The following is a 20,151-nucleotide window of genomic DNA, read 5'->3' as shown; positions in this document are numbered from 1 at the left end:
TCGTCAGAGTGCAGCAGAGTGAGCAAGAATGAGTTACCTCGGTCATTAATCGAGGTAATGCGCTCCAATGTACAGGATTCCTGAATTAAAGTACACTCTTAGAAAAAAGGTGGAGTAGTTACCCCTTTTAGGAGGTAATAGTTGTCGCATATGTTGTGTCTGAAAGGTTGCAAATTTCTACCTGCTACCTCACTCTCTGCCACGAATGATAGGGTTACAGCTTCTCATTCGGTGAGCGAGGGGGGCGTACGCCTTTTCGTAGCAATTTGGATATATGATAATTGCTTTTATCACCCTTTTACACCCTTTATCAGACGCTATGTTGACCTAGGTGGTAACTATAGAAGTTAGAATGAAAAGGGAGGCGTTGTAGAAGACTGTGTTTCCTATGTTTGCTAACGCCTCTTTCAGTAAATCGTACCAATAATAGTGATTTAAATATAAAAGCTAACACCCTCGCATTTCAGATATGGCTTTATGCGCATTGCTAAGCCTCGAGTGAATGCACTCTAAGGAAAAAGGGTGTGAAAAGGTGGTAACTTGTATAGTTACCACCGAGGTCAACAATAGCGTCTGATAAAGGGTGTAAAAGGGTGGCAAAAGTAATTATCACATATCCAAATTGCTACAAAAAGGAGTACGCCCCCCTCGCTCACCGAATCAGAAGCGGTATCCCTATCGTTCGTAGATAGCATGTACTTTGCAACATTTTAGGCACAACATATGCGAGGTTTATTACTTTAATTATATATATATATATTATATTAATTTAACTTTAATTACCGTTTGAGTAGGCCGCTAAAAATGAATCTGTTAAATGAAATGAAAAGTCGCCAAAGTAAATTCTGCGCCCAAGACCTCGCGGTGTACATCTCCAACGGAGATAACCCTCCAAGCTTTCTTTTCTTCTTCTTCTTATTTAAAGAGTGCGTAGAAAATGTCGCACTTTATCGAGAGCAGATCTATCCTCCTCAACACAAGGTGCTGGTGATGACGGCCTCGCATCTTCCTCCGTCATATTTATTTTTCTACCCCTTTCGTCCGAGGAGAAGCGACAATGCAAAGAATCCTATATGCTTTACAGCTTTTATTACAGCTTGAGCGCTGTAATAAAATAATTTCGTGCTCGGAAAGAAGCTATAGAAAATGACTCTTTTAACTCGAAGGTGGTCCCCCGACCACTCTTTCCTTGAACCAGAGGTCTCAAGCACGCGGGCCGCATGGCTCGCAATGACCTATTCTTTGGCCCGAGGGCCTTTGACCACCAAAGAAAAGGGAGACAAGCAATAGAACTATGCGAAATGACAAGTTGAAAAATCCAATTTTTCAGTTTCTCTAAGGAGCGCTTATAAATTACCTACGCCAAATATCAATAATACCGGGATGTGGCGCACTTTGCGTATCCCAGGACACCACGCTGCAAAAAACTACATATAGCGCTTCTTTTTTCTTCGCGTAAAATCTTGACAAAAGGAGCAAAAAATGAGAATATGGTCATGTTCCTCGCTTTATAGTAGAACAGCTGAGCGATGTATAAAGAAAAGAACGATGTGGCGCATTAGTATAGAAAAAATGCTTTCCTGCGATACCAATACCCCCAACGTCAGACAAATAGGAGCGGCGCAATCTCTTCACAAAACATGGCAGTTCTCACATGGGGAGCATGACCGAAGCTTTAAGAATTCGGAATAAAACATTTTCAGACATTGTTTCTACTAGTGCTCGGAGTGGTGCAGGCCCCGTCCATGTTAAGCAGAACATGCCCATGTGAACACTTATTGGGCTTATGAAGCTCAACAAGTAACGTGCAGAGCAACCTGGTCTTCGCGTGCACTTTGGTGAACTATCGCTGTAAGACTGCAACTAATGTGACGATTAAGATCTTAATTGACACACTGTAGTTAAATAGTGACACTAAAAAAATGAAGTAAGGACGGAACAGTTATGTACAAACGCCATTGTATTTTAAACCTTTATTAGTCATATTAAAGTAGCAAACTCGAAGTCATCCATTGTCAATAACGTCAGCTAGATCTGTTCAATTTGCTTTACCAAGTTGAAACTGTGCGTAAAGGCAACAATACGACGTGTAAATAGGATATAACTAGTGCTCCTGAATATTGTCGTAATCGTTAGCGAAGAACTACGTATTTTTCTCGAATCGTTTTGCATATTTTCAGTACCCGATTTGGAAAGGCAGTTTAGATATTTCTCATGGTGTATGAAGTGGGGTTTTTTTCAGTAACCGATTCTGCACACACCGTCCGGCTCCACAAGAACTACGCCGTTCCTATTTCTTGTGTATATTTTTATTGTACGGTATATTAGGGCATATTTTATGGAAAGTATGCCGTCCTTTCATTTCTGTGTGTCCTTCCATGTTGCGGTCTAAGCTCAGTGTGGCCCGCGACCCGATTTGAGTTTGAGGCCTCTGCCTTGGATGAACCACGATTATATGAAAACCTTACAGTATGGAAGCGCACGCTTTGTGCGCTTCGAAAAAAATCCCCCAACAGTATGCAGCAAAGCAAGCCAGTATAGGATGAAGTCACGGCATGGCTCTATCGTGCTCACAAAAAAAAGAAAAAAAAGGAAGAAAGATAACAATAGTATTAACAATAATAATAATAATAATAATAATAATAATAATAATAATAATAATTTTTAACGTTTTTCTTTATATTGCAGCACATAACATTCAACTCAAACACCATCGCCTAACGCTACTGATATTGCGCAATACATGAGTAGTTTACCAGTTGTTAACAATCAACTATCATGAATTGGAAGTTATTATCTGTATAGTTCCTATGTATTTCAAAATTACTCTAGTGGATGCACCAGGAACTATCTCATACAAATAATATCGTTGATTCATAACGCGGAAATCTAGCCCTCTCTTTATTATGCTTTGACTCGGGGCATTGCGTGGCGTATACGTCACTGAAAAAAGCTTACCAAAGCAGCAAAAGCGAGTTCTGGACGCTACAACGGTAGCCGCGTAGTCTTATATCGCTTTCTAAAATATCACGTAACACCTCAGTCGCGTCCCCAATCGGCTGCTCGCAGTTGCCCCCGTTGTACTGCATATTACCTGCATATTGTAGTATGTCCTCTAGAAACAACATTATTCAACCTGCATCTATAGTGGGGTAAATTCATAGCTTGTACTGGTTATTTACTTATCATATTGCTTGCGTCTACATGCGCGTGACCTTTTTGGTACATTCATATCGTGTGACGTCAGATATGGGCTCTACATGTTAAAATGGTCACACAAGCACTATTTCAAGCAGAAGCTTTTATTTTATTTTATTTTATTTATAAATTCATGCTTACATATTACAGCACAAAGCAAGTGACATACTCACCAAGCAGTTTTCAGCAGTCAATCTTCAACTTCGAAACACAACAATAATTACTACCAAAAAATGTGGTAAATTACAATGGAAATACCAGAAACTCCGCAGTAATATGCAGATTAGCGACTTCCCCGGGGGGGAATCTTCAATGTTACTGGGAGCCTACCAACACCGTCAGTTTCGAAACCGAAACTTAAAGGCAATCCAGTTGATCGTGCGTTCGTCAGGTAGCGCTGTGGACATTGCGGCAATTGCAAAGGCTCATGGGATTGGCCTACTTCCTGTGTCTCGTTATCGGTGGTGTGTGTGGAAGTGCTTGTGTGCAAATTGATAATTTCGGTGCCTGGTCCTTCTGGGTTAGCATACCGTAGAAGGTAAGAGAACCGATGATTCATGTGGAATGTGCCGCACACCTGAACTGCGTAAAAGGCCCCGTACTTGAAGAGTACCAGGGAAACATACGCGATGTATAGCTGCGGTCGGTACACATTCGTTCCAGTCAAGCCTGGGGTTGGAGGCCGGTGCCTCAAGCTCTGCCTGTACATTTTACTGTTTATGCGCCTAGGCGTGCAGCCTACACGATACGCATTCCTTCAAGAAAGGGTAGCATTTCCCGAACCCTTTAACGGTTGCGAGGAGATACCGGCTTGAAACCGAAACCCCCTCGAGGATACCGCAGTGCCTTAGCTAATAACAGGTGATTTGCACGCGCGACTATACATAACTTGGATATTTCTAAACAACAAAACATATCGATAATAAAATGTATTTGTAGTGTATTTGCTTAAGACTTTCCATCCCTCAAATGTTACGCATAATCAGAACACACAATTAAGACAAATGTAAGCGATCGTGTATAAAGATTCGTGTAGCAGCCAAGGAAAGAAGAGAGAGAAAGAAAAGAAACATTGCGGACGTACGATTGAGAAAGTGGCAGGAACATTAGATAATCAACCTTCCCACAAGTGTACCGTTATCCGTGCAACCTTGCCGCGTCGATAAACACCCGCAAGATATACACGAGAAGGGCTTCTGCGCTTGGTTTCGAGGTGCGACGTCGATTCTTGCTTTGCAAACGGTAGGATTTCTTTCGCTCGTGCAGTTTCAAATATTTGAGCGTATTCAGCCGACAGTGAAGGAGCGGCTTTAGACCTCGATCCCGAAATAACCAACACCCAAGGGCAATGCGCTGCCCACCGGTCCCGAACTCGCGTCTTTTCCACTTACCCACTAGATTACTGTTCAATTTGAATTCCAAAGGATAAAAAAAAAAAAGGATCTAAAGCCGAAGCCTAATGAACGGCCGTTGCACATGCTTATATACCTGTCGCATGGCACGTGTCATATCTGACATATTTCAGACGAATTTTCAAGGTCCATTGTTCTGACAGTCGGCCAACGTGTATACGGCTCTTGGCTCGGTTTGTTCATTTTCATCGAAGCGCAATTGTTTTGAATGAAGGACGATATAGGTGCATACCTTGGTACACGGGAAAACAGGAAAGATCGCTACTGCTCACGCACAGCAATAATTCGGCGTGTCATTAAGTTGGCGAAGTGTCATTAAGGGGGGGGGGGGGACGTAGAAACAATATAATGGAATAATTGCATTGCGTCCACGAGTGTTGTACGTGTTCGTCAATTGTTTTTATGCTGGCAAAGACCACAATAATGTCAGCCATCGCTGTATCTCCATGGGCTCTCTCGGAACAGCGAACTTTCGGCTTTGGTTTAAAACGCTTATCCTCTTTTTCCTTTCTTTTTCGTGTGAATTTGGAACGAGCGGTCATAAACAATCCAGACCGCTTGTCTACCCAACGTTACACCTCCCCACCTTGTGAAGGATTGCCCGCGTTTTTATTGTAAACAATTTGTGCATGCATATACATTAGCTATTAAACTATAAACCATTTCGAGGGGTGCTGGGCGGGACTTGGTTATGTCGACGTCGCGGACAAATATTTCAGCATGTAATCCAGAAGATGTGGATTCGACTCCTATAGCTGGCTAACCTTTTCAGTGACTTTCTTCTTGCATCACAAATCTTTCAAGTTGATTTGAAACTTATATCACCTTGAGACCTCCTTTATCGAATTATTTTATTGTAACCTAGCTACCTCTAAACTATGTTTAAATTAACGAAGAAGTATAATTAATTAAGAAATACAATGATACTATGACCGTGAGCGACGCCACAGTGGCCGGTTTGCTGTTTATTGTGGAACAACAGTGGAATGAAAATATACAACTACTTTATTTTTAAGATTAGGAATGGGGAATTTCATCGCCAATGAAAATATAGACTCATAAATAGAAGTGGCTCTTTGCCAGAGAGGACAAAAAATAAGGAAACAAAAAGCGAAGGAAAGGGCGAGACACAGAGACAAGGCAGTAGTGTGAACTCGTTCCAGAGGAGGGCAAATGTCCTCACGATGTTTGCCCTTATCCCAATTTTCGCGAACACGAGTTAGTACTCCTGACTTCGCCTGAGGTCACGGTGCCTGCGGTTTGTCTCTAAGAATACCTGATGCTTGTACTGTATACCGACTAATGGATGCCTTCAATGAGATCGTTAGAAGACGAGGCTCGCTTATTTGTGACGTCATGTCGCCTGTTTTCAGGTCCTCTCCATACATATATCCTCTTGATGTTATAACTTTGGTGCTCATTTTGTTTTGTCTGTTTTATTTCTCCTCTTTTTTTTTCCTTTCAGTGCTGCGCGCCATTATGTAGACATACAGTGGTTCAGTGTTTGAAAATAACTTTCCTCACCTCACCTCAGCGTCCGTGAGGTGACAGTGAGGCCGTCCCCACTCTCACCTGCCCTCACGAGCAATGGGATCACGTTCAAATGATTGGTTGATACGTTAAGAACATCCTGATATGCAGGAAGGAAGGAAGGAAGGAAAGCAAAATAATAGAGTAAAGTTACACATTCTATCTGTATAATTAACCGAAAGCATATTCCAAGTCATGTTGCGCTGACACAATCCAGAATTCAAGAATGTGTTGAACGTGTGACACATTGTTGAATTCTTGAATGTGTCAGCGCAACATGACTTGGAATATGCTTTCCGTTAATTAGGCAATGGCTGCTCTTTCTCTATGTTCAGGCAAAGACATATGTAAGTTCGAAATGCGTATCGTGAAACTGGGACAGTACCAGCGGATATATGCTCATGCGAGATTTTCCCTGCTTCGAAAAATATTTGCCCGAATAAAATTCATCCAAATGAACGTGCAAATCCTGTAAAAATCCGCCTTATAATCAGGAATACCAGACGCCCCGACCGATCAAAATGCACGAAAAGATAAAAGAAAAGGGGGGGGGGGGGGGGGCTACGCCCTCTTGCCTCCACCTTCTGACGCCCCTGTTCGTGAGATTCCCGCACAGAGCTCGAAGATGGCCACCTCTGCACGAAGTGTATGTGACCTGTTGAGTTGACGGCGAGCATTTCGAAGATGTCTAAAAATGATGCAGGACGGTGTTGGGCCTAAAGGGCACGCACCAAGCACCATCGATCGCCATTTCAGCGAAGCGCCGACGCGACGCTGCGCCCCAGTTTCTGCGCCCGCGGCCGTCGATGCCGCGCGAGTCCAAGACAGCTTTCTTCCCTTTTCTTTTTCGTTCGTTCATTGAGACTCTGTGTGGATTGTTCAAAGAAACATGTTTCGTCATCACTGTGGAGGGAACCGCCGACGTGGAAGAAATAACGGTACTGACATTGATAGGGGGCTCCCTGAGAAATGGAGGAGGGGTTTTGCGCTGAATGATGAACCCTTTCGTATAGCACTGGGAATTTTATCGATTTTCAGGACGACTGGTACACAAAATGGTTATAGGACGTTGAATTTTATCGATTTTCAGGACGATTGGTCCACAGAAGACGTTTTCTCTCCTCTTTCTCTTTTTTTTTTTTTTTTTTCTCGTCTGCGTCGTTCGATGTAGCTGAGAAGGCGACTGGTATTGCTTAGTGGAGGGAGGGCGCCGAGAAACGTTTCATGCTCAGGCACACTACTTTAATACCGACTTCGAAAGCTAGAGCGCGCCACAATAATTACGGAGACGTTAATCGCTTGTCCTTCGAAGCCAGGGACGGACCTGAGGGCGGGGAGGGGTGGTCTGGATGTCTTGACCAGTGGTGGTGGGTAGTTACAGTCACCCTTCTGAAATGTAACTATAGCTACGGCTACAGATACCACGTTACAATAACTTTGAAAGATGAAAGTCACTGAAAAGGTCAGCCAGCTGTAGGACTCGAACCCACGTCTTCTGGATTACCGGTCCAGGGCTCTACCAATTGAGCTAAGCTAACACGCCTTCTCAGCGACTTCCAGGGTGCGTCATCTGAAGGGACAAACCAGTCACTCTCTCTCACTCATTCTCCTTTCACTCTTACATTTTTGCACACTCATACACACATTCATACGACAGGGATCGACGCAAGCGGCAAATGTTGAACATGAGAGGACTGATGTTCTGAGGCTGGAACAACATAGAAGGGACAATCACATACAAGGCCTCAAGTTGCCTAAGAAATTAACGATCAAAGATGAAAGTCACTGAAAAGGTTAGCCAGCTGTAGGACTCGAACCCACATCTTCTGGATTACCGGTCTACGCCTTCTCAGCGACTTCCAGGGTGCGTCATCTGAAGGGACAAACCAGTCACTCTCTCTCACTCATTCTCCGACAGGTCCGAACGGTCCAGAGCCCTGGACCGGTAATCCAGAAGATGTGGGTTCGAGTCCTACAGCCGGCTAACCTTTTCAGTGACTTTCATCTTTCATCGTTAATTTCTTAGGCAACTTGAGGCCTTGTATGTGATTGTCCCTCTATGTTGTTCCAGCCTCAGAAGATCAGTTATCTCATGTTCGACAATTGCCGCTTGCGTCGATCCCTGTCGTATGAATGTGTGTATGAGTGTGCAAAAATGTAAGAGTGAAAGGAGAATGAGTGAGAGAGAGTGACTGGTTTGTCCCTTCAGATGACACACCCTGGAAGTCGCTGAGAAGGCGTGTTAGCTTAGCTCAATTGGTAGAGCCCTGGACCGGTAATCCAGAAGATGTGGGTTCGAGTCCTACAGCTGGCTAACCTTTTCAGTGACTTTCATCTTTCATCGTTAATTTCTTAGGCAACTTGAGGCCTTGTATGTGATTGTCCCTTCTATGTTGTTCCAGCCTCAGAACATCATTTATCTCATATTTAGTTACTTTGCCCAGTTACGTTCTAAAAAAAGCCGACTACATGTAACTCTCAAAAACTTCGTGTAACCACTTGATACCGTGTTATGAAGGGAAGAAGAACAACAGCAACTTTATTGTGAAATGATGAATGGGGAGTTTCATCGCCAGGGGCCCATTGCTGGTGGTGATGGTGGTGTGATGTGTATGTGATTACTGGCGGTGGTGAGGGAAGACGTGGATCTGGCCTCTGGTCGTTAGCAGAGCAGACATAGTCGTTATGCAAAGAGCTGTAACATTCGAGGAGTGTTCTAAACTTGGAGACTGCGAGGGCTTTGTTTCGCTGTCAGCGTTTGAGTTAGGTCGATTACATTCGTTATAATAATGCAACAATTACGTTCCCTTCTAATAATAATGCAACAATTACGTTCCCTTCTAATAATAATGCAACAATTACGTTCCCTTCTAATAATAATAATAATTACGTTCGTTATATAATGCTGTATTACCTAGCGATTTGTCTGCATCACCCACGAAGCAGTTATGTTGAAATTACAGGCAACATTCTGTATCACAATGCAAGTTCGTTATAACAAGGCGTTATGCAAGAGCTATAACTTGAGCAACGAGGAGAACTGGGCCTGTTGGTAAGAGATCATAACTTTAAAGCGCTACAGGGCCAAAGACGGAGATGTTCAAATGGCCTTCTCTGCTGCGAATAAAATCGGGAAGCTTTGTCGTGCCATCAACTGCACTGAGCGGGAAGAACGAGGATGTAAAAAAGAACACAGAACCCCCATACGTGGAATGCAAGGGACAGGTTGTGTATCAAGTACCCTTGTCGTGCGGTAAATTCTATGTGGGACAGGCTGGCCGCTGCATCATAACAAACTGGATGGATGGATCCCAAGCAGCACAATGTACTGAAAGTCGAGTGCAATAGGGGTGGACGGTATGTGTCTTATCAATGTCCCTTAGTTTCACGAGTCTGTTCAAAGCCTTCCACCTACCCGTCCACCGGTGGACGGGTAGGTGGAAGGCCTTGAACAGACTCGTGAAGCTAAAGAACATTGATAAGACACATACGGTCCACCCCTATTGCACTCTCCCAAGCAGCACAATGTACTGAAAGTCGAGTGCAATAGGGGTGGACGGTATGTGTGTTATCAATGTTCTATAGCGTCACCAGTCTGTTCAAGGCATTCCACCTACCCGCCCACCCCTATTGCACTCGACTTTCAGTACATTGTGCTGCTTGGGCTACTTTCAGTACATTGCGCTGCTTGGGATGGCTCTACATTGCTATCAGTGTGGCTGCGAACGGCTGTTGAAACAATCTATCTGCTTCCCAGGCAGTACTGATAGGACCACGCGTGAGATAATCGAAGCAGCTAAGATTTCACAATTGGGGCATGCGTGCATCAATAACCCCTCCATCCTGTTGTCTGGTAAGAACTAGTGTATCTGAGCCCGTGTATGCAAGAGTGCCGGGAGATGGCAGGGCAGGGCCCAGGGAAGGGTGGCTCCAGTTGGCATTTAAACAGTTCGTGTACTTTTCAATAAACCTTTGTTGGAAGTAGCGCCTATGGGTTGTGTATCTCTCCAAGTCCTTGTCCCTGTAGCGCTTTAAAGTTATGAAGAGCTATAACATTTATAACATTCGCAGGAGTGTTTTAAACTTGGAGACTGGGAGGCTTTGTTTCGCTGTCAGCGCTTGAATTAGATTGATTACTCTCGTTATAATAATACGGCACGACTGGTTGTCTCTGACCAATGGCATGATCGAGCTGAGGTAAAAGCCTCCGCTCGTTGGTGGCGGCGACAAGATCGTGCTGAAGACAATGGAGGCGGTGGGTTCGAACCCTACCACCGACTGTGCTCTCTAAGGTTTTCCCTATGTGTTCCGGAAAACTTTCCAGACTAATGTCGGCACAGTTCTCCACATCAAGTCTGCCCAGGACGCACGTTAACCCCCCTGTCCCCCCACTCTTTCCTGCTGTCCTCTCTCCATCTGTCCACGTCGGTACGCGCCGCTCATGGCTACAGTTGCTTCGCGGCGCTAGCGCGGAAGAACAAAAAAAGTTTTTCTCCGCGCGCGGGAGTGTGTAAAGTTTGGAGGGGAAAGATGAAAAGGAAGGGGGAAAGAGGAGAAACCACGTGACGAAGTGTATGCCCAATCACAAGGCTGCAACAAGAAAGCATCCGTAGACCGGCACATTCCACAGAAGAAACCACGTGCGACTCAGCCTTGCAATTTGGGAGAGGGACCAATGAGGTCGCTTCACGGACAACAGGGGAGAGGGGGAAACTGGAGAGCTGCACAGATAGGTGACCTACTTGCACAGCGAAAAAGACAGCGACGTGGCCGAATGCATATAGCATACAATGTCATACAATATATGCATACAATGTCAGGCTAGAGACTGGGAGGTAACGGGTGCGAGTCCCACCACCGGCCGTGCTCCCTGAGGTTTCCCTTGTGTTTTCCATCCGACTTTCCAGACGGAAGGTTGGCGCAGTTCCTTCTGAAGTCGACCCAGGACGCACGCCCCTTCCATTAGAAATTTTCATCATGGTCACTGAAACACTCTATACGAGTATACCCGAAACATCCTGGATATCTAAGAATATACAACGCATGTCTGTAATACTTGCATGCATATATGTTCTTATGGAACAGTGCTCACCTTGTTTTGTACCTTCTGCCGCATTCCGGCTTACGAGTGCAGCTTCGGAACTATTCCGTTATATCCGGTTTTGAAGGGACATCGCTTCGATTTGTATACAGAATTCTGTATTCGTTTCGGAATTCGAATGGAGCCTATACCAATTCACTACGCGTGTTGGGCACTTTGCACGACACTCTATATAGATTGGACGGGGAATGGTGCATTCGAGGCAGGCTTGAGTCATAATGAAGGGTTCGACTGAATCGAAGTATAGGCTGGTGCGAACGTGTTTCCCATAGCTGTAACTCCAGGGGTGAGGGACGATGACGAAACAGCGGTGTGTTCGCTCCATTGCTGCGCTACGTGAATGGACGAATATTTCATTGAATAGGAAGAGAAGGACGGCGCCATCGATCCGGCGCTTTGATCTCCTCCACTCTGTCTTTGTCGTTCTCCCCCCCCCTCTCTCTCTCTCTTTTAATTTTCTCAGTTTGCCCGAGGTCAGCCAACCGTACCGCAAAAGTCGCGTCTGATTTGCTGTCTTCCTTAGACTCACCTCCTGCCAGATAATCCTTTAAGGATGGGTTCCGATTTAGCAGTAGCCCGAGGGCGAAGTTCTAGACATCAAGGCAACGCTGGGGAGTCCCTAAAGCACCAAAAATAAGGATTTCCTTTAAAAAAATAAAAAACCGGCGTCGATCCCCCCGCAGCGACGAACCGACCTGCTTGCCAGAAATCTCATATTACGTCCTCTCCTCACAGACTGCAAAAAAGAAAAAAGAAAAAAAAAAGAAATGAGAAAGAGAGACATATTTCTACGACTCTTCCCAAGGACAAGTTTCGCCCAGTGTTGCCAGGTCACTTGGGCGGAAATTGAGGAAGTCGGCACCAGAACATTCGATAAGAACTCGGTAGATGTCCTAAGAACAACTTTATTCCAAAAGAAAAGGGCGAAACGCTCCTCCACGACTTTTAACCTTAAACGACCTTAAACCTTTGTTGGAAGTAGCGCCTATGTGTTGTGTATCTCTCCAAGTCCTTGTCCCTGTAGCGCTTTAAAGTTATGAAGAGCTATAACATTTATAACATTCGCAGGGGTGTTTTAAACTTGGAGACTGGGAGGCTTTGTTTCGCTGTCAGCGCTTGACTTAGATTGATTACGCTCGTTATAATAATACGGCACAACTGGTTGTCTCTGACCAGTGGCATGATCCATGATCTGACCAATGGCATGATGGGCCACTTGTCTAGTGGCCCATATGATTAATAAAAACGAACTATCACTATACACGGTAGAATAAGTGCAAAGCATACTTGTTATTCGGTGTACACATTCAATAAATATATATCCCCCCCCCCCCTCGGTGTACACAGTAAAGCCGTGCTTCGACACCGTCATTCGCTCACGCGCTCTACATATTCGCTGGTACGTAGTTTCTAAGTCAGCATTCACAGTGAAGTTATAGTCAGTTCTTGTCTCCGATCAGTCACTTGATGTGCAACAGTGCAGTGATAGTTTCTGTCGAAAGCTTGTGTCGCTGTTTCGTTTTCATCACGTGAGTTTGACCGCTGGAAATATCAGTCCCACGCACGCGCTTGAATGCGGCAAGCAGAGAACGCTTAAACGAAACTTCGTAACGCGTGGAACATAAGCTCGTCGGTAATTGTCTTCATGTTTGCGGTGTTACCGGGTGTCCCGTGGACTATATATGCATACTTCTGCTGTGGATTTGCTATAAATTGTTTTACGGGGCAGCCGCTCGCTTTTTTAAGGTGACTGCCATGCAGCTGCCACATAACACGTAGACCCTTCGCTGTGTCAAAAGTAGTTATTTTAGCGGATTTGTGTAGCACGCAAATAGTGCTCGAGCGCGGATGACATGATTTTCCCAGTCGTACGCGGCCTACGATCAGCAAACGTGAATTGGAATTCGCTAAGTAAAACCACGTTACGGGCAAAAAAAATTGTAGATTTAAGCGCATTATTGACCTTTTCTCAGTATTTCAGTAGTCCGACTTGAAATCCAGTAGATCTGGCAACACTGCAATCGTCAGCTACTTGTAACGTACGTCCCCTCCCCCGCGCACACGCACCACCTTTGCTGATATAGGAAAGGGATGGCTTCTAGGTAGGTGTGCTCAGGGTTTAATAACCGATAATAATAATAATTACAATTTATCGACTCGCTTATTCATACAAGGACGCAGGATGGCTTGTGCCTCTTGGTATGTGGGCAAACCTTGTTTATGGCAGACACACAGACACGGACAGAGTTTGAGCGCTGTTCCTGTGCGCCTGGAATTTACCATGTGGAATTTCAAGCAACACGCTCTTCCACGAAAGATAGAGAGAAAGGAAAAAGGGGGGAAGGACCCAGTACAAGTATTAGGAAAAATCAGTCCAAAGCTTATGGGACGAGCATACACGGATGTACAAGGGAAATCCTTAGTCATTGATGTTTCGACATGTTGTGTCATCAGACCGCTACGCAGTAGTAGAAAGAACGTAAAAGAAATACAAGAATGAAGCTATGGGAATTTCGCCTCTGCAGCGGAGCAGTTACGAACATGTTCCATGAGTGAAGCCCCGTCCTGCGGTCTATTCTGCTCGCTTATTTTTAAAGGTCAGATATGCCGATTTTGAATTGCCGCAGAACTGAGCGATACTCGCGCTGTGTGTTCATTACCGAACACTGAATATGTGTGCGAAATATCTTGCTCCAACTGTTCGTAGTTTTTTAGAAAACAGTTTTTTTAGTTCCCACGCCCGGTCGTCAGACCGTCGGCAAACCCTGCGCACGGGCGCACCGACGTCACTGCTCTCGGTTTATCTGTCTTTGGCTTGGCATGGACTCTTGGCTTGGCTGCTTGGCTTCTTTCGTTTCCTCCTCTGTGGATCGTACATAAGCGAACAGCTGTTATGTTGTTGCTAAGCCGGAAACAAAGCATGTGAATGTTTTTTTTTTGGCACAGCGTCGTTGGGAAAGTGCACTTCCTTGTTCTGACCTTGCCTTTTATGGGCTGGAGCGATATGAATCGTAAATATGCCACGGCGAAGTTGTCGAAGATGCGAGAGTGCTACGCTGTTAGAACAATTCATCGGTGCATTCAAGTGTTACCTATTATAAGCTGCCAAAAGACCAAGCAGTGCGAAGCTCTTGGCTGACAGTGGTGCCTGCTAATTTCCACTGCAAGGATTTCGTCCACGAATGTTATCATAGGTTACGCGCGACTCCAGAGGCAATTTGGAATCTCGGCACGAAATCGTCTGATGAAAATCTGAGGTGCCCGACGCATAACATTTTGAACGTGCCACGGAGGATCAAGGCAAAAAACGAGAGCAAAAAATGGTAAGTCGAGGTTCATATATAAGAAATAGCAAGCGTAATGAATCGATTGTGCAGCTGTCCTACTGCGCTTACTCTGATATAACCACGATTAACAACACAATAGTACTATTGATAATCTAACTTCTGAATTATCACAGGTGCACGCTGAAGGCGGAAATGAAGCATGATCTGGCTTGCATCTGGTCATGAAGAAATTGCTGACACGTTAGTTGCAGTCCACCTCCACCAACAGGTATGACAATGTGATGTTATAATTTGAGTATTCATCTATGTTCAACTTTTCATGTGCACTCGCATGCAGACATTTTGACACCACTTTTAAATCTGCCCTCAAAGTTACAACCTGTGCTTCCAGGGTGGAAAACAAAGATCGCCATTCCGATTAGCTGCTATCTCCCAGTTCAAGCACTTTTGTGTCTGGACACTGGTTCCTGTGGATGGGGTGTTACAAGCTTTACTGTCTGATATAGAAGGTACGTTACATTAGTTCAGTTAATTTGTCTTTTGCACATTTTTGTTACTGTTAGTTGGATTACTGTTGGACATACAATCCTTTGACACACCGAAGCTGATGTCGCCTCTGATAACATTTTAGAATTTTCAGTGTCATGAACGTCCATTGAGGAAGGTGCCTTTACTATCTGTGAATCTTCAACTGAAGAATAGCCCAGAATTCATGTTAACATTGTCTACTCTTATTAATTCACTGTCTGTTTTCTGAGAGCTAAGAAAAATGGAAGCTATTTATTTGTCACAACTTCACACTGGATACTGGTGTGGTACTGGCTTGACATGTAAGCTAAAATACCTGGATTCTACAATAATTATGTTCAACTTGGTGCATTACCGTGGGCAATGCCACATTCACTACATTTTTAGTGGGTCCGGTGCACAAATACTGTGTGCATACTGAATACATACATACTGTTCGATAGGCAAAAATACCTGAGCAGTGCTGTGTAGTCTTTTTACCCAAAGTCCATACTCTTACTGCAAAGTCACAGTACGTAGAACAGCAATGTGCAGGTATGCTGCGATAGAGATTCACAACAGAAAGAAGACTGTTGAGAGCATCTAAATTTTAATGAGACGAGACTTTCGTGCACAAGGCTGCTCTTGTCAATGTCTGACATGAAGTTACAAAATCCCAGAATACATAAAACATGTTGTAATGTAGAGAGCGAGGGGTGGTACAGACATAAAGATAATTATATAATCATATATAATAAAATAAAAAGGGGGTACGACTGCCCCCTCAACTCAACTCGACAACTCAATAACTCTACTTATTCTCTACCTTACAACATGTCATATATTCTGGAATTTTGTAACTTGATGTTAGACATCAAGAAGTACAGCCTTCTGTGCAAAAGTATTCTTTCTGTTGTGCATAATCATTATGCAGTAAATGCGACTATCCATTTCTTGTCATTAAATGCTTTTCCTTTCTTTCTTTCTTTTTTTCTGCAGTGATGAGCATCCATAAGGACACATGCCAGAAAGGGAGTCTCTTTGGGATGACAAACCCTCATCACCTCATGAGGATACAATGGTTGACGAATGGTTCTCAAGCACATCGAAACTTCCAACAAATAATTCATGAAAAAGCCAGTCAGTGCTAGCACCAGGAATTGAACGTGGGCCATCCTGCTAGCAGTCAGAGATGTTCAGTGGTGTAGCCACGAGGGGGCTAGGGGGTCTCGAGCCCCCCCTACCTGCCACGGACCGACCCACACAAATCGTGCAAATCCGAGAACATAATATATGGGGGGGGACCAGTGTGACTATCGCGAAAGTTCTTGCAGTTCATGGCGTCTATCTAAGAAGCATTCTTGAATGGTTTTCAAAGTATGAGCTTTTCAAAATACTTCCAATCTCGTGACACCACTTCATTGGTCATGACAGCCTATACATGTAATCGTACTGTGAACATCTAAATCAACTATTTTCGTTCCCTTTTTTAATCCTCAGTTTGAAGTGTGCACAAGTATGTGTGTGTTGTCGACACAGGATCAGCGGGGGGGGGGGGGGGAGTTTTCGTATCAAGCCCCCCCCTACCTTTGAGGTCGGGCTACGCCACCGGCGATGTTACATTTCAGGCGCTCATTGACTTTTGGTGAATTACTTGTTGACTTTGTCCCAAAGTGGAGCTCGCTACAGCTCATTTGCTATCTGTTAATGTTGTGGCGTGTGTTGCGTTTTTTTCTTTGTGTGTTCCAGACTCAGAACGGTTAATTTGGATCAGGTCAGGTACGTTTCATTTAGACATGGCAAACATAAAGTGGTGTTTCTCAACACAACTTAGCAGTGGTCTTCATGCATTACTGATACAGGCGTGAATAGAAACCTAGCCAGAGCAGCTGATACACAGAGAGAACATAGCCCGTGTGTGTTTGTCTTTTCCACCGCAGCCCTTGGGTTTCCTCCCTGATGGCTACACATGTCAGGGATAGGTTTCAGAACCGGTAGTTCCCGCCAAGTGTGAATTGCTTTTCAGGGGATCATCACACTGGCAGATGAAACATATGGTTTAAATTATTTGCAGGACAGGAATTGCGCAGCTTCACACAAATACTACTACTATGACGCAAGAGTGGTTTAAAATCTATATTTTTTGTGTTCCTGACATTATCGCACAAGATGTAGTATCCACTATGATCCTTTATGTGGGGGGTATGTACAGTGCAATCAACAGATGCTATTTACAAATCTGAGTTTTCTACTGTGTTGAAATGGGGTAGTTTGTATCTGAGAGCCATAGTGAAACACAGGCCCTCGAGAAACATGGCAACACATTGCAGGGACTCTGGATGCTGCCTAAATTTCCAGAACACACAGCTCAAGGCAGCGGTTAAATAACAAGTGGTTAGAGAAATCAAAGATAGTTGCATCCGTAAGCAGTCCACTGTTGGATTTGCTTCTGTCAGAGATACGTTATCTCAAAGGGAACGCACGGACACACTCAGAATGATACTAGGGCTGCCTGTGAAATAGAATGAGGAGAGGGGAAGATATATAACCTTTTTCTTGTCTGTTATTCTATTGGTTAAATTGTCATTTTCTTAGCAGCGTATGTGTGTATATTCCAGAGTCTGCTAATAAATATATCAGTTTAGAGCTAGCAGTCGCATTGTAGATGTCTCATCCTGTCCTTGGTTGCTTGTGATTCACTATGGCCATGCTTGCTAATGCAAAAACAGAAAACAAAAAAAGACAATAGAAAAACACGGAAAGAGCGACCTAAAAAGCTGCCTGTTCTAGTGCTCACATGGAGGCAATGCAATGAGGTAACATGTTCCATTCATGAATTGTGCATAGTAGTACATATCACAACGGCAACCGATTAATCAGATTTTTCTTAAGTACTTTGTTTTTTTTTTAGCTTTGTTTGCACAGTCTATTATTGGAGCTTTATGTGATTCCCCTCTTCAGATACTTTAAGATTGCTGATGCTGTGCAGTTTGTTAATTTTGAAACTGTACTGTGCTGAGGTACAAAAACAGAATTGTCATATCTGCATTTGAGCACATTGGAATAATTTGTAAGTACTTTACTTGTTGACATTAATATTTGCACCAGGTCACAACATTGTTGATTTATGGAAAATGTAAATAAATATATTTATTTGCTTGCCAAACAATGCACAAATGTCTTCTTTTCTAGTGAGATATTCCCTGTTCACCAGACATAAATGTGGAAAAGTTAAAGGGGCACAATGATGGTAGAGTCTAGCGTTGCTTTTTGCCACTTCACATATATGCACTGTTATTCGTGTGCACATGTAGGAATAGGAAGGTAGAGGATGCGCATAAAACATTTTGTATGCAGCCACACATATGGTTCAGAAGATTAATTAGATGATGTCCAAGCATATATAATTGTGCTTCATGTGCAATGGGTATGCTAACGGATTGCTTCCATGAAGCCTTTTTATTTATTTTTTATAAATTCTTTCTATAAATGTTATTTTTGATTTTATATAAATTTCATATTACATATTGTATACTTATATTTTTATAAATTTTATACTAAAAACTCAAGTTACACGGCCCCTGTAAGAGTGCCCTTTGCAAATGGTTTGATAACGTGTCTCGAACTGTAAAGGTAAGAGGCAATCGAGAATGCTGCAGACAAGGTTGCAACTTACATATTGCTTATCACGTCCTACATACAAAGTGCTTTGTACAATAATTCCTGAGCACGGAATTAATCCCGAGGCTGGCCAGTGATGTCACCCACGACGACAAGTCACATAACTGCCTTTAATACTTTTACACCCCATGGGCTGAGTTGTGAATTGAAAGAGCACTCTACAGAAGGATACGGTGCACCTGATTTCTAGGATCTATGCTATGCCCTAACTCTTCAGACACCACATTTCTAAGTGGCAATATGTGCTCTGGTACTTCTTTTGCGTCTGCATAGTGTGCAACGACATGGCTACTGGAGGTTCCGTGTGCATGTTTTTGTGCGACGGTGTTCATTACAAACAATATCCAGATGTTAGACATAAAATGCAGTAGCTTGTAGCGTACCACACAACGCAGCGTGACATGGGAGTGCGTGATTCAAAGAAAGCTTCTGGAAAATACACAGAATCTCACAAAAAGTTTAAAATGTGATTTGTATTTCGTTTTACGTCTTTCGTCGTTACATACCATCGTCGACGCTGTTGCACATTGATAAATCGTACGTAAAACTTGTCCCATAGCAGTATGCGGTTTCTCAAATACATAGCAAAATTTTCCTGCAGTAATAAAACGCTGTCGGCACTTTCTTGCTGACACGGCTGTCGAAACGTCAGCCTCTACAATGGGCAAGTGCTGTAAAGGGGCTAACGCAGACGCGACTTGATACAAATTGTACGTGCTCACAAAACACAAACGACGAATTCCAGTCACAACATCGCACAGAGGTTGGTTCGCGAATGAGTTCGCAGCTGCTGCACTGTTTACTTATCGCGGAACGGTGGAACCCGGCTGTCCGCCATCTTCAAGCACAGATACGTGAAGCCGCGAGAAGCCGTAGCTGAAATCCACTGACAAGTACGAAGGCGCGTACACGTCACAATGCCCGTTCGGGCGCATTTACGTCATAAAAATGGCTGCGCCCATGTGTGTTTCGGAATGAATTACCTATTTTTTTGACATGGTACTGTACCGAACTGAGAGAATGAAGGTGTATTTTGGGGAGAGCTGGATGTGGGCTTTCAGAATATCACAACCGTTTCGACTATTTGGGATATCGGCATAGCTGACCTTTAAGCCGCTCCCAAATCGTCCTTGCTCTGGATAGCCCGTGTCTGCAAGGCCGACGAAGAGCACACAGGTTGCTTTTGGAACTGTCAACATTTCCTTCATTGCGATGCGCAGTCCGATCGATTCGTGGGTAAATTTGCCGAAGCACTTTCAGATCAATTAGACAACGGACGACGGAAGGAGTATACGACGCCGCAGAGATATCTGCCGCAGAGGTTGAACTTCTATTCGTAAGTAGCGATAAGGTATCATCGGATGTACATACCACCATCGGCAACCCGTACTAGATCGCTGGCGCACTGTTTATCGATGCGCAAGACTTAATGATC

General features: G+C 43.9%; 1 protein-coding gene and 1 non-coding gene across 3 annotated transcripts in view; one reads left to right on the top strand and one right to left on the bottom strand.

Moving 5' to 3' along the window:
* The first annotated feature begins 3,622 nt into the window (after positions 1–3,622).
* Positions 3,623–20,151, top strand: part of LOC135388751 (endophilin-A-like) — a 32,643-nt gene continuing 16,114 nt past the window's right edge. For both annotated transcript variants that reach the window (XM_064618517.1, XM_064618516.1), the window contains exon 1: positions 3,623–3,736. The gene's annotated coding sequence lies outside the window, so the exon portion shown is untranslated. The remainder of the gene's footprint in view (positions 3,737–20,151) is intronic.
* Trnat-ggu (transfer RNA threonine (anticodon GGU)) lies at positions 7,606–7,678 on the bottom strand. The gene has a single exon. It is a non-coding gene; the product is annotated as a tRNA-Thr (tRNA).

This window comes from Ornithodoros turicata, chromosome 3 (genome assembly GCF_037126465.1).
Source record: "Ornithodoros turicata isolate Travis chromosome 3, ASM3712646v1, whole genome shotgun sequence".
In the NCBI taxonomy this organism is placed as follows: Eukaryota; Metazoa; Arthropoda; class Arachnida; order Ixodida; family Argasidae; genus Ornithodoros; species Ornithodoros turicata.
The sequence above is the reverse complement of the archived record's forward strand: the minus strand, read 5'-3'. Positions and strand labels throughout refer to the sequence as shown.